The sequence below is a fragment of the Panthera tigris genome, chromosome A1 (assembly GCF_018350195.1).
Source record: "Panthera tigris isolate Pti1 chromosome A1, P.tigris_Pti1_mat1.1, whole genome shotgun sequence".
In the NCBI taxonomy this organism is placed as follows: domain Eukaryota; kingdom Metazoa; phylum Chordata; class Mammalia; order Carnivora; family Felidae; genus Panthera; species Panthera tigris.
Window position 1 is genome coordinate 61,603,607 of NC_056660.1, and position 16,075 is coordinate 61,619,681.

The window sequence follows — 16,075 nt, forward strand, 5'->3', positions numbered from 1 at the left end:
AATTTTATTTTGTATTTGATTGATAAATAATGATAATTTGTTATTGTTTATTATATGAACTTCCCATTATCAGAAGCTATTATAATTACTACCAACTTACTGGAATTGATTTTTTTAATTAAAAAAAGTAGTTTTGTCACTTTTCTTTAAGAACAATGCAAGAAAGAAAAGAGACAGTGACAGGTAGACATAGAGATAGATACAGAGATGAGAGAGAGAGAGGTGATGTGAAATGTGCCTATTTTTTTCAAAGATATATTACCTAACTAGATTGGCCATAATAAAGAGGAGTACTATGGATTCTTTTTATTTTTAAGGGAGGAAAACTTAACAGATCTAATAGTTAAAGCTACTAAGAATCAAGTATTCTTGAAGGTTCTTTAACTATGCTATTTTGTACATTACCTCGAAAAAAGTCTAGTCAGTCATGTGTTTCACTGAGTAACATAGTCAATCCAGTCAAATGTGTATAAATGTACATCACTGACAATAGGGTCTGAAGCAGAATTTTATCACAAAATGATTTTTCATAAACTGTAACACACTAACATGTTGCCTTTCTGGTTTAACCTGAGATTTAATTTTACTTTTTATTTATTAAAAACAAATTAACGTTTGTTCATTTTTGAGAGACGGAGCCCAAGTGGGGGAGGGGCAGAGAGAGAGGGAGACACAGAATCTGAAGCAGGTTCCAGGTTCTGAGCTGTCAGCACAGAGCCCCAAGCGGGGCTCAAGCCCACGAACCTGAGATCATGCCCTGAGCGGATGTCAGCCACTTTACCGACTGAACCTCCCAGGTGCCCCAACCTGAGATTTATTTTTAAAGATAACAGGCAGTAGCATTATAAGTCTAATATTTATATGATCTAATGGGGGGGGAGCTATTTGTTGATTTTATTGACAAATTGTTAGTTTCTTCAAATCCCTTTAATCCATTAATTGCATCTCTTCAATTTTACTGCATTAAGTTTAGTATTTACAGGTTATATTATTAGCCTTTTTTTTCAGGAAGTAACTCTAATTATATTTTACTGTAAAACCAGAATGATTAAAGAACACAAAATTTACTTTTAATAGCTTCTTAAAACTTTCTTTAATCTTCTATAAATGATTTGTTAATATTCCTTTAAAACTCAACAGTTTAACATATGAGCAGTGTGAGATGTTTTATTCCAAATAAAGATTGTAGTTTTAAGGTGTTAGATTATTTTAATAACTTCCTGAAAAAAGTAAATAAATTAACAGAATCTATATACTTCAAATAGATTTTAAATAAAAAATACTAAAACATCACCACTGGTTAGTTTCAGAAATTTCTTATATGTAAAAAAGAGCCCTGGTATTGTGAATCTCAATGGGTTTTCAGAATCTTTTGCAGCTATGCTAAATTCTTACTCAGACACTGCATTTCTCCAACTATCTTAAATAGGCATTTTTAAAAAAATTCAATAGAGGTTAGGGCTAACTCTTGGAACTCCATTATATTTTATTAAGTTATATTTGGAGAAACTCAAAATTATTCTTTAAGTTAAATTTTGGTACATTATTATTGTTCTCAATTCTTTGTCTCCAACATCATTTTTACATGAAACACAATTATCATTACCATCCATTGAGTTATAGCAATATATCGTTCCCCAATATCCCTGGCATATATCTTTAATGTTCATCAGGATTAACTCTCTGAACAAGGATTACAGAATTATTTTTTTGAGACCTTGAGCTGACTTTCTCTCTTGGCTTTTAGTAAACAGTAATGCACTCAAAATTCCCTAACTAATAAAATATCATTTTATAGCGGAGGGTGAGTGCAAGTCTTCTAGGAATTACCAGTATCTATGCCACTGATGTTGAATATTTCTATCCTCTTCAATGACATCTTATACCCTCCCTCCCACCACAGCAGTTCGCAACAAACTGGTTATACAGTTATATAACAGCCAGATACTAAATCAAAGACACTGAAGAATATTTTGAAACCACATTTTCATGAGACTTTTCAAACTCTATTATGATTTACAGAATGATACTTTGGAATCAGAATGATTCCCTGAGAGGAATACCCAAAGTGGGTGCTATATGACCATGGTATCCGAGATGTCCCTAAAACATGTCATTTATTGCCCATTTATTAATTTTCAATTTCTGCATAACAAAATTAACAGAATCAAGTGGGCTAAAACAATACTCTTTTATTTTGTTACAGTTGTTTTAAAATTTTATTTTAGAAATAAGAAAACATATTCTGCAACCTATAAATGATAAACCTAATAAAACTCTGAGACAGGTTATTAAATAGACATTTATAAACATTGCAAAACATTACATTATAAACATTTACAAAAAAAAAAAAAAAAGATCCTTACTAAAAGTCACTATAAAATTCTCCAGAATCTAACAGTTCTTTAGATCAGAATTCTGGCAAGCTTAGCTGAGTACTTTGCTTAGGATCTCACAGGGTTAAAGTCAAGATGTCACCAGGATGGCCTCTATTCTGAGATCTCAGAGCAAGAATTTTATTTATCAGTCATATCTCAATAAAGCTGAAAAAATAAGAGTCCTAACAGATGTTTCCAGGTTGGGTTTCAAAATTGCTCAGGACTCATGACTCCTTTTTTCTTTCAGTTTTCTCCAATTTTGAATGGGAATTTCCCATGCCTGTTCCAACATTGTATTTTTCAAGTTAATGACTTGTTTTCTAGATTCACAGGTCAAGGGATATGGAGGACTTGGGCCTCAGGATGGATTATATCCAGAACTTTATCTAAACCTGAATTAATTTGTTTAGATAATGAAATTTGGGACTTTGAAGCGGATGAGATTTAGATGAGGTTGGTACCTTGAGTTGATGGTGTAATGGGTTGAGCCTTCTGAGGAATATTGGGGGTGGGTTGAAGTTACTTTGTATGAATATTGGGGATGGATGTGAATCTTTGAGGGCCAGAAGGTATATTGCTATAGGTTGAATGTCACCCACCCACAAAACACGTCCATGTTTTAATATCTGGAAACTGAATATGTTAGCTTATATGGAAAAAAGGACAATGGAAATTTGATTGTTAAAGGTTTTCTGATGGGAAGGTCATCCTGGCTAATCGAAACGCGCCCAATGTTATCACAGAAATCCTTAAATAAGGGTGGCAGGAGCATCAGAGTCAGAGAGAAGGTGGTTTGATCTCAGAGGCAGAGGTCAAAGGATCTTTCCTTTCCTTCAAGTTTCCAATAATGTGCATCTAACTTCCTTCCGACCCCTCAACATCAATGTCTTTAGTGCCCTATTTCTAGTAACCATTTGTTCAAGGAAATATAATCTTGTTATCATGCTCCTGGGTGGCTCAGTCGGTTCAGTGTCTGACTTTGGCTCAGGTCATGATCTCACGGCTCTTTTCGTGAGTTCGAGCCATACACAGAGTTATATAGGCTGACAGCTCAGAGCCTGGACCCTGCTTTGACTTTTTGTCTCCCTCTTCTGCCACTTCCGCCCACTCACACTCTGTCTCTCACTCTCTCTCAAAACTAAATAAACTTTAAAAAATAAATAAATATTTTTCCAGTCTCTCCGTGCTGACCATTTCCCCAAAAAACTTTCATATTTAAGGAACTCATTAATGCAGTACCCATTTCCAGGTATGAAAATTGTATTAATTTTCTACTGGTGTGCAACAAATTCCCATAAATTTAGCAGCCTGCAACAACACTTCTGTAAGTCGTAAGTTCGGTAGTTAGCTGGGTTTTCTGTTTTCCAGTTATAGAAGGCTAAAATCAAATTATGGAGTGGGCTAGGTTTATATATGGATGGTCTGGGGAAGAATCTTCTTCGGAGCATAATATGATTATTGGAACAATTCAGTTGCTTGTGGTTATAGGTCTGAAATACCATTTCTTTGATGTTTGTCATTTGGGGTCTCTTCTTTGCATCTATAAGCTGCCTATCTTTGTTCTTGTGAGTCCACCCCTCTCTTCAAACCAGCAGAGTGCACTGAATCTTACACACTTACAACATCTCTGATTTCTGTCACCAGCTAGAGAAAACTCTGCTTCTAAAAGAATTGAGTAATTACATTAGGCTCACTGAGAAAATCTATCTTTTTCCATATAATACAATATAAGCACAGGAATAATACAGCAGGGCAAAGGTCATGAGGGCCATCTTATTTTCTACCTGCCACATCACTAGTTTTTGATTTTATTATTTGTACTGCGACCACCTCTTGGAAAAGCATAAATTTTACTAAATGTAAAATTTTATGACAATTAATCTTGATGCCTACCTGATAAGATGACTGCAGGATTAACTTCATTAGCAATTGGTTCTCATTCACCAATCTTCAGTTTCTCTAATATTTCAGTATTACACACTACATACTAACAATTCTCTACCCCAATGACCCAGCCCTCCCACAAAAGTATGTATAAGAAGTAGCCTTTTAAATTGGAATGTAGGCTACAGCAAATATTTTAAAAAGGAATTCATATGTCTGCACAAAAACCTATCCACAGATGTTTATTGCAGTTTTATCCATAACTGGCAAAACTTAGAAGTAACCAAAATGTCCTTCAGTAGGTGAATGGATCAATAAACTGTGCAACATCCAAACAGTGGGATATTATTCAGCACTGAAAATAAATGTTATCAAGTCATAAAAAGACAGGGATTAACTTCAAATACATATTAATAAGTAAGAGAAGGCAATCTGAGAAGGCTACATATTGTATCATTCCAACTGTATGACATTCTGGGAAAGGCAAACCTATGGAGACTGGAAAGATCAGTGGTTGTTGGAGGTGGGTGAGGGAGGTAAAGAAGCGGAGCACAGAGGATTTTTAGGGCAGTGAAAACACTCTGCATGGTATTATAATGATGGACACATGCCATCATACATTTGTCCAGAACCACAGAATATATAGCTCAAGGAGTGAACAGTAATGTAAATTAAGAGCTTTGGGTGATTATGATGTATCAGTGTAGGTTCATCAGTCTTAAATGTACCATTCTGGGGGGGGGGGGATGTACATAATGGGGGAGGCTATGTATGTGTAGGGGCAGAGGGGTTATAGGAAATCTCTATACCTTCCTTTCTTTCAATTATGCTGTGAACTTAAAACTGCCCCCCAAAATTAAGTCTAAAACAGCAACAACAAATAAGGGGGGATTCATGACCTGCCTCTGCCTTGTCCTGATATCAAGAATCTTCTTAAGCTAACTGATATAATTTAGATGTACTATTAATTCACACAAACATAACTGTATTGTATAAAGAAAACATTGATTTGTTGTGTGAGTGTTCCAGCAACAGTATGTAGAAGTATCAGATTCTAGTCATGGTAAGGATCAACTACATTGTCCACAGAATTCCTAAAATCTGGTCAAATACCATGTTCAAGATCACCTCAAAAGGCCTCGAGGTGACTGACAACATCATGTGTGGGATCTGTTGTCTTACAAGACAGTGTCTGAATTCTAAATTCTCATTTTATGTGTTGTGTAACATTGTGCAATGATCTCATTGAAGAGAGGCTTATTTGTAAAACTAAAGGTTAATCGTGGAATTGCTGTCAAAATATGCAATACACTTTAATAATCTTCTTCCTCCTTTATAATTCATTTCAAACATGTATGATTGATTTACCATTTAAGAAACTGAGAACTCTGGCAGGGAATGAAACAACTATGCCATGATTGATACTTGCTTTGTATTGTGTTTCTGTCTCCTATTCTGATTCATGATTCTGGTTAATTAATGTTATAATATTGGCTTTTTCAAGTGACTGAAGTGAAAGGAAATCTTTCCTATGAGGAAATTCTGTAATATGCTCAGATCATCTGATGTCACCCTAAAAAACTGTGAAATGTCTTTTCACTTCCGGTGTCAGAGAATAGCGTTAGAATTAACTTCTAATTCAAACACACACACACACACACACACACACACACACACCCCTCCTTATAAGATTAAATTTAAAAAGATAAAATAATATGCTCAGGAAAAGCATAAAATCAATATTATTACGATCTGAATTAGAGTGGATTAAGGGACCAAGAAATTGCTTATCACTTGTTTTCTGCACAGGAAAGAATAAGATGAAATATATTTCACAACACCACTATCACAAAGATTTTCAGCCTATAAGAAAACAGAAAGTCTCAACTTCCCAGAAGTAATCTGAAATGGGACACACTTTTCAAAATATCACATGGAAGTGTTGGAAATTGTGAAAGTAGTGGAAATTGATAGGGTCTAGTCTCCTGTGAAATTGAGCAATGCATATTCCTTAGCTTACAAAGAAGAATAAAATAGATCAGTATCAGTCAAAACCTAAAGTCTGCAGTGCTATCAGCCTAGAAGAATAAACAAAATATATTATGCTGTTGCTATGGGAACAAATTCCTCTTGGGTGTAAGAGAAATTTCTTTTAACAAAAATTCAACTTGAACCACTAATATAGGAACAATTGTAATCTTCAAAGGGAAGGAGAATTAGTAGATATAGGTATTCATTGAAGCAATTTCTTTTCAGTTTGGATTTTATAAGTGTTGCGACTTAAAGCCTTGAGACTTCCCAATTACGGTCAAGAAACTGAGCCACCTTGGGCAGTTAGTAGATAATGTTCTTATATAAAAGAGAAATGTCAAATTCAGAATACTTATTAGGTAAGTCATTCATGAAAACTGCTCTTTAGAAACCACATTTACACTCTCACTTATCACTAAGATAATAACATTACTCCAAATGCTCTTTATTAGAATTTCTTTCTTCAAAACACAAAATTAAAAGAATGGAAATGCAGGTCACTAAATGTGAGATAATATTTGAAAAACACTGATTTATAACTGATAAAAGGCTAATATTATATATATATATATATATATATATATATATACACAAGATTGTGTAAATCAAGAAAGACAACCTGACTGAAAAATGGGCGAAAGATGCTTAGCCAAAAATATATGTAAAAAGGTGCTCAACTATATTAACAGTCATGTAAATGCATGTTCAGAAAGAGGAATGAGACATAGCTACACACTCACTTAAATAGTTCTAAGGGAAATACTGGCAAAGCTAAGTGCTACTGAAGATATGGATCTATAGGAACTCTCAAACACTATCAATGGGAGTCAAAATCTTCCAGTTGGTAAAATTCTTAGAAATATTATGGCTAAATTGAACATGTTTATACCCAATGGGAATGTGTGTACACATTCATCAAAATATGAATGAGAATTTCTATCAAAATATTATTTTTTAACATTTATTTATTTTTGAGAGAGAGATAGAGAGAGCGTGAGCAGGGGAAGGGTAGAGAGAGAGGGAGACACAGAGTCAGAAGCAGGCTCCAGCCTCTGAGCTGTCAGAACAGAGCCTGACGCAGGGCTTGAACCCACGAACTGTGTGACCATGACCTGAGCTGAAGTCGGATGCTCAACTGACTGAACCATCCAGGTGCCCCCCTATCCAAATACTATTAATAATTATCAGAAATGGAAAACAACCCAAATGTTCATCAAGAATAGAATGGATAAATAGTGGTAATTGTACTGTAGGATACTGTACATCAAAGTAAATCAGCTAACTAGAGATGTAAACAACATAAATAAATAACATAATACTTAATCAATGAAGCCAGATTCAAAAGAATATACATTATACAATTCCTTCATATACAGTTTTAAGTCATGAAAAATGTATTATGAAATTAGAAGACAGTACAAGGTTACCTTTGAAAAAACAGGGTGGTGTTGGGAGGAGACAAGAGGGAGGCTTCTGCAGTGCAGGGAATATTCTGATCCATGATCTGGATGAAGTTTGTAAAGGGTTTTCTTACAATAATATGTTTAGAGGTATGCTTATGATATCAGCATTTCTCTGTATGTGGGTTTTCAAGTTTTAAAATATTAATTGCAAATTAATTCAAAGCATCTTAAAAGAACACATATGGTCACTTCGTTCATTTCTCTCCTTTCAGGAAAGACTACAACCAATTGATCTCAAGAAAATAATATTCCATGGCTATTGCATACCCTGCAAGGAAAGGAATGAACATCAGAAATTTCCTTTGAATATTATCTACAATGGTCACAGTGAAATAGTAAGTAGCCTCTAAGTCAAAAATACTTGAATGGTGTTCTGACCTTCATTTTTCTTCTTGGATTAACCTATGCATGGCACCAGAAGAGACAAATATTAAATATCTGTTTATATCAGCCTTGCATGTGCTGGCTAGTCTATCAAAATTTAGTGACTTCTGGGATACTGCTGGCAGTTTTATATTTTGAGATACGGTATTATATGACAGTTGAAAACAAGGTGGGGGGGCGGTTATTCAGATAGGGAGACTAAGCTTCAAGCCCTGGTTCAGCCCTAACAGTTGTTTGACCTTGGCCAGGTGGCTTTACCACCAAATTCCTGATGTTTTTATTGGGAAAGAAGTCATTGTACAAGTACTAATATTGTATGGTGCTGAATGATCAGTGCAACAATACAAATAAAACACATATCAATCTCAAGATTCATGGCACCCTGAAAATGCTCAATAAATATAATTACATTAAATTATAATAAAAATGTATCATTTATAATAAGAAAAGCATTAAGTATCAGTGGAAATCTACTTATCTCACAATTGTAATATGCTATATGTAATTAGTTTCTACTTCTCTTTTGACTAGCTCAAATATTTTAGGTTCCAATTTCTTTGCTTTGTTGTTGTTGTTGTTGTTGTTGTTGATGATGTTGTTTTGAAGATTCCATCATATTAATTTTTTCCCGTTAAAACACATTGAATTGCAGCTGAAACCTGAGTGACTCAGTAATCAGTACCAAACATGGTGGCAAACAGCCAGACCTCAAGGATAACATTTTAGGATTAGGGCTGTCTGACCTGCTTTAGGTTTAAAGGCAATGAGGATGAGACTAACATTAGAGAATGGAACTGTAGTAATTTAGGGCACATCATGTCAAAACTGCCACTTAAATCATCACCTGTGGTTACCTGGAAGAAAATGCCTACTGAAGGCATAGCTATGGAGGACGAAGCACTTGACTAACATAATGCTTGTACGGGGCATGCAAAAGACAAGGGTTCTGAAACTCTTGCTTCTCACAGCACTGAAAAATCGAAGAAAGAAAACAACGGGATTCTTTCAGTTCAATGATCAAGGTACAGAGACAAAACCAGTAGGTTTCAAAACTATCATAAAAATATACCGTATTGCCTAAAACCTTACAATGAATTTGTTAACTAGTGAATGATAAATTGTTATGTAGGTTGAATGCACAGACTTCTTTGGTAAAGTTACTCATTGAAAAAAAAATGACACCTGAAAATTGGAATGATGACATTTAGGTAATTCTGGGGTCCACAGATTCCACATTCCACTGAGCCTTTCTAGACAGCAGAGACAGTTCCTCTTCCACTGTCTGATGAAATCTGTCTTGCCTTAATTGGCAGTCCATTAAGACTTTAATTTAGGTACTTACCTTTCAAGTGCCTGTCAGTTTTCTTCATTCCTATCTCTTGTCAATGAGTGTTGATCTATAATTACATTCAGATGCCAGCATATCCCAGTGTGCCAGTTAAGAAGTTGAACCTGAGATGTCAAAAGTGTTTCCTGGTTTTCAAATTCATATCCTCAAGCCATGGGTAATTTGTGGATGAGTTTGCTAACCTAAGATGGGAGGAAAAAAAAAATGTTAAGTTCAAAGTATTACATCTAGCAACTAGGAATCTCTTTCTTTCCGTCTTTCAGCTAGATCTCTGAAACAGATTTAGTGGTGGTATACTCAGCATGAGATTAAAATATCAGAGATTTCTGGGTATAGTCAAGTACTATTGTGTCTGATACAGTATCCACTAGCTAAATGTATCTATCAAGGTACTGTGTCTCCTCCAAATCAAGATATGGTTTAAGTGTAAAATACACATCAGAGTTTGAGGACCTAGTGCAAAACAAAAGCAAAAGATCATTAATAGAGATTATATTGATTACATGTTGGAGTTATAATTGTTTTAATGTAGTGAATTAAAGAAAATATTAAATATTTTAAAGTGTCTTTTTCATTTTAATTTATATTTAATGTTTATTTATTTATTGGCAGGGGGTAGGGGGAAGGACAGAGAGAAAGGAGAGAATTTTAAGCAGGCTCCAGGCTCAGCACACAGGGCACCACCTCACAAACCATGAGATCATGAACTGAACTGAAATCAAGAGTCAGATGCTCAACCGACTGAGACACGCAGGTGTCTCCAAAATGTTTTTTGTTTTGTTTTGTTTTGTTTTTTAGTGTGGCTACTACAAAACTGAAAATTCTATATATGGCTAACACTAAACTTGTATTTGATATTGTATTTCCAGAATAAAGAATCTAAAGAGTTAAAGAAACTGTGGTGTGGAATTCATTTTAACATGCATGTCTGGTTTACCCAACTATTAACTAAGACCCCCCAACAAGGGCCAGGGGTTTCTGCCAATACTGGGCAATTTCTTGGTAAGAAGAAGGACAACATCCTTGAAAGGAGCATAAAAGGATGTGTTTTGGAATCCCTTAGTACAGTTGGGAGGTCGTAGCCATTGAAGTAGCCCTGAGTCCTCAGTGGGCATGATGACTCCAGCTTTCATGTATCATTGGCCAGCTCTCACAGTTACTGGAATGGACAACAAGGTGCAATGAGAGTCACTGTCCTGTCAACTTTGGTTCAGGACACAGCATTTGTTCTAAACCGGTCACCAGCAAATAATTCTGTTTCTTCCATACCAATGACATTTAGTTCAGGTATCAAAGAGTACATGCAGGAGAGGCACAAAAATTTAATTTCCTATTTACAGGTGTTAGTATTTAATGCAGAAATGATTCCATCAGCATTGACACATTGGCTTTAATACCTTCTCCCCAGATAGACTGAACTTTACACAGGCTTTTTTTCTGAATCTAGGCTCTAAATTCCCTTTCTGAGAGCATTCATTTTAGAAAATTTCAAATTGTTCTTTCTTAAGCTACCTCTTTGCAATATAAATCATTTTTATTTAAAACTTTTTATTATTTATTTATTTTGAGAGAGAGAGAGAGAGAGATAAAGAGCAAGCACGGGAGGGGCAGAGAGAGAGGGAGACAGAGAATCTCAAGCAGCCTCTGCACTGCCAGTGCAGAGCCCGACATGGGGCTCAAACTCACGAACCATAAAATCATGACCTGAGCCCAAATCAAGAGTTGGACGCCAACCAACCAAGCCACCCAGGTGTCCCACAATATAAATATTTTTAAACAGTCTTGCCAGTTTTGCAATCAGGCATGTCTTTCTCAATGACCTGGGTGCCATCTCTTTGAAATGCAGTATGAAAGGGACAGGGCCCCTTATATCCTAGTTTCTGTGGGAATGAATGTGGGGCCCTAACTATGAAAGACACCTTCCTCCAACTTGTAAAACTCCTTCCTTTCATGAAAATAGCAGAAAGTTCACTTTACCTTTGAATAAAGCCCTTTAGCAAATGCAAATGGCTTATGATTCCTCTTTCCCCAGCTCTTAAAATCTCTTTGACCTTTTTGTATTTAGTGGAGTTAAGCTCTGGCTGATTCCAGCGTCTCTCTCCTATTGCAATAGTTTTGAATAAAGTCTCTCTTGCTCTCTAACTTTGTTCAGTACAATTTTTGTTTTGACAGGATATTCAGTCATGCTTGCATTGATGTAGAAGTCTAGATTGACTGCTAGCCATTGTAGTCTTAGCATAGCATAGGACTAATAGGAAAAAAAAAAAAAAGAAAGAAGGAAATGTGGCATAGACCAAAGTGGTTATTTTTCTTATTCAAATGTGCTACATTATGCATATGTGGAAGATTATGCCAGGATCTTGTGGTGTGTTCTTCTCTGCCTCATAGTACTGCCATTCCAGTCATAATGTTAATGAAAAACTATAGCAACCCAACGCAATCAGGCCCCTGAAGGCTAAGATTACCCCAGAATGAAGATTTGAACCATGCTGCAAAAGGTAAAACACTGACCACCCAAGCTGCATCGAGGTAATTAACTAGAATAACTGAGCACAAAAGGAATATAAGAATGGAAAAAGTAAATGTGGGAAGACTGATGGAGGAATGTTTTAGTTCATTTAAACTACAGTCCAGTGACAAGATAAAGAAATAAGGGTCTTTGGGTCTCAGATTCACACTCATCCTTCCATATTCTAGTTAGTTTCAAGTTAAATTCTGCCTATGGGAGACATTTATGGAGACTGAAAGAGAGAGAAAGGGAGTAATCATGTTTTCGTTCTTGTTTCTTGCTCTGATTGGGGCCCTGTGCTTATAAAAAGCAAGAACTGAAAGCACATATGAACACAATCTAACAATTATAAACCTATCTCACAAATAAATATGTTAATATCCTAAATAAGATACTACTGAATTAAACATGGTAACAAATTGAGTGATTAATAAAATCTGAGAATATGATTTGTCTATTAAAAATCTAGTCATGTCACAATAATAAAGTCTATGATTTTTTAACATAACTCATTGAAAGATAATTGGGAGACATTTTATTATGTAAATAGGTGATGCTAAATCGTTCTGTAGAGAGTAAAATAGTATTGTTCAGGGGAAAATAATTATTTAATTACTTGGGATAGAAGATGAAACTTCAAGAGATTGGATATGTGCAGAACTAACAAGGTATGGGGAAAGGCAGACAATTCTGAAGCTCTGAACAGAGCCTGGGTGGAGATATCAGACAGCTCACTGGAAAGATGTGCTTAAAAGCCTGAGAAAATACAGAGATGCTCCTCGGGAATTCTTCCAAAGTTTGAACGCCCAGACAGTGTGGAATGGTATGGGATTCAATTTAATTTTACTTTGTATTTCTGGGCCACATTTGTATCTGGGTTATAAATTTCCTTGGCTCATAATGGGTCAGCTGTATTAAGGTACAGTTACTGGATACATGTCAAATTAAATAAAAATCCTAGAATTCTTCATGGAAGCAGAGATTATTGCTAACTTGATCTAGACTGCCCTGTGAACATGCCAAGTCTGAAGAAATTTTTAAAGCCTTCTTTTAGGTAAGTTTAAGTGTCTTGGGGGGTTATGTGTTCCTGCATACCTGCAGTGGTTCATGTGTGTGACTAGCACTGTTAGAGGGTTTGTTTTGGACAAAAGCCAAGAATGCTTAATGTAGGATGAATTTCAAAATATTTGTGATTCAAATATGTGTCTACATATATTTTTTCAACATTTCATCAAGGTAAAAATGAAGTGCATATCATATATGCTTAGCTGCCAAGATGAAAATCACCTGGAGTCTTGGATCCCACTGTGTGATTTGTGATTATACAAACACTGCTTCTTCTCTAGAGGCTATATATAATACATCAGAAGCTAGCAACATTCTTGGAAACTGCAGTGTCAGGGAAGGGGAGGAGAGTTTTAAATTGTGGTTCAATGTACAACAGGAGAGGACTTTCACTCCTGAAGGCAAATAGAAGAAAGAGATTGATAAACAGTTTCTAGGGCCTGACACTAGTAGTTAAATGTTGTCTCAAGGTTGCCGATGGCTCAGAGTCCTGGCAGATTGCCTCGTAAAAGTCAAATGGATCTTCCCTACTGTGGAAAGACATAAGCCAATTTTTTGATCATGAACCAACACTTAGGAGAAAACACATACATTGAGATTATTAAAATATATTTCATGATGTATTTTGCAACAAACAGCACAAAATTATTTTGAATACTGTATGGTTAAGTAGATTAGCTATGAGTAATTGAACACTGGAGCATTTTGTACTGGACTTCATAACAGATGCTCAGCTTTCCTGATAGAATTGAAGATCCCCTAACTCTAGTATTAGAAAAATTATTTTCGTATTAAGGAGAGAGCAGTCTCTCTGTAGTGAACAAATGGACTCCCTTACACCTCAACTCTGAGGGAAAGAAATTTAGCTTGAGTTCTAAAGAAAGAGAGGCATCTGGCCTCTGATGACAAGGAGAAAAAGTATACATAAGAACCCACAGGTGGGACAAAATGGGCATATTTGAGGTTCTGGAAAATAGCTTGTATGTGGAATTCTTGGTGAGCAAGAGGAAGTTCAAGATAAGGTTGCAAAGGTAGGAAGGGGCTTGATCATACCAGCTTTGGGGTTTAGGTTTTGTTCAAGATACAATGAGAAGCCACTGAGGAATTTTGAATAGAGTAGCTGAAATCATCATACATGAATGTGGGGGTGAGGAACCAGAAGCTCAATAGATTAAAGTAGTGACCCCGAGAAGACTGCAGAGCCAGTGCTATTGGTCTCAGAAAAGCTGACATGTTTGTAGGAGAGAGGAGGCTGTCGAGTCCAAACACTCCACCACTGCAGGGGCTTTAGGGCTAGAGATTTGGGGATCTCTTGTTGAGTAGACTGCAGGAAAAACAAACAAACAAACAAACAAACAAATAAAAAAAACAGCTTCAAGTCAAGACAAGATTGTAAAGCGATAAGGAAGTTTACACGTAACAGTGTCATACCAACAAAAAATCAGTTTTTCAGTTGAAAAGTAAACATTTCAGAGTCAAAACTCAGGTAAAATAGCAACTAATAGAATCCTGTTCCAAAATGCATAGAAATGTCATAAATCCCTCCTTTTATCTCATTCTGCCAGTTGCTAGGGTATGTCATTATCTTCTTGATTGTTGAGAGGCAGCCAATGTAAGAAAGAAAGAAAAAAAGAAAGGAAGGAAGATAGAAAGACAGAATGAAAGGAAAGAAGGAAGGAAGGAAGGAAGGAAGGAAGGAAGGAAGGAAGGAAGGAACAGAGGGAGGAAGGAAGGAAGAGAGAAAGGGAAAGAAAGAAAGAAAGAAAGAAAGAAAGAAAGAAAGAAAGAAAGAGAAGGAAGAAAAAGAAAGAAAGCAATCTCCTCTGACAATACTCTGTAAGAAGGATGCATTCATACATGTGTGTAATGCCAGTAACCAAACTAAGAAAAATAGGACTTTTTAATCTTGGAACTTTATACATAAAGTTCAGAGAGATAAGGTGATAAGTCACACACAGCCTCACATTAACCTTCTTTTTATCCTTTATACAGCTATGGAATAAACTCATATATAAAATGATATTTGAAAGCTTCAAGGAAACTAGAAAGAGACTAGTATGATTAGGGAAGTGAATACAGTAAAATGTGGATACACTTGAGTCTTGCTGCCATTGTGTTCTCTTTAACTAATTTTGTATATCTCTTATCTGGTTCATTTTGCTTTGAATTTATTATCGCTTACAAATTTCTTATTTAGAACTTCATGATAGTGTCTCTGCTTAACCAATCAGACTCCAAATAAAGGCAGTAGTATTTCTGCAAAATAAGCATATGCCCCTCAGAAGCATAAATTGTCCTTGAGCCATTTCCCCCTAAAAGCACTAAATAAAATTTGTAACCAATTTAACAAATACCTCTTAAATTGAAAGGAATCAATTTTAATGTGTCTTTCTGGAAATTACTTTGGATATTGTCTTTCCTGTCATATTGTCAAGGTAATCCATGATGTATCCTCAGAAATAAACGTGAAATTCAAACAGAATGATTATACCATAATCATAGTCTCCAGTGGAGACTAAAGCAACAACATGCTATGACAAAAAAGGCTTAGCTATATGAATCATAAAACAATGCCTACAGACATGATTACAAAAGTTGCAGTAGTTAACGTAGCTCCATTTCAGTTGTAAAACAAAATCAGAGCTAATGTTAAAATTTGTCTCATTTTACTTGATGAACTTTATCCCCTGTTGTATTGTATATAACCCTAGTTTAGAAATGAGATATTGATTTATGTTTAATCAAGGATTAATTATTGCTTTAATTAAAATGCTGTAATTAATATAATTAATTGAGAGTTTTATGGTCTACTAAAAATTCCCAGGTTTCAAATTCTGGGCTGCCAAAATTTAATAGAAAAGAATTTTTTGTTGGAGGGCCTCCTGCCTGAAGATTCCTGTAATTCTTTTGGGTTCATATCTGTCCAAAGCTGCTGTGTGTGTGTGTGTGTGTGTGTGTGCGTGTGTGCGTGTGTGTGTGTGTGTATGTGTGTGATAAAAACTCCACTGCAGGC

At 35.6% G+C, this 16,075-nt stretch overlaps 1 long non-coding RNA gene across 2 annotated transcripts in view; it reads right to left on the reverse strand.

The window, feature by feature from the left end:
• LOC102952628 overlaps positions 1 to 16,075 on the reverse strand; it is a 408,067-nt gene that overhangs the window by 53,624 nt on the left and 338,368 nt on the right. For both annotated transcript variants that reach the window (XR_447156.2, XR_006214801.1), the window contains one exon: positions 9,483 to 9,670. This is a non-coding gene — a long non-coding RNA (uncharacterized LOC102952628). The remainder of the gene's footprint in view (positions 1 to 9,482; positions 9,671 to 16,075) is intronic.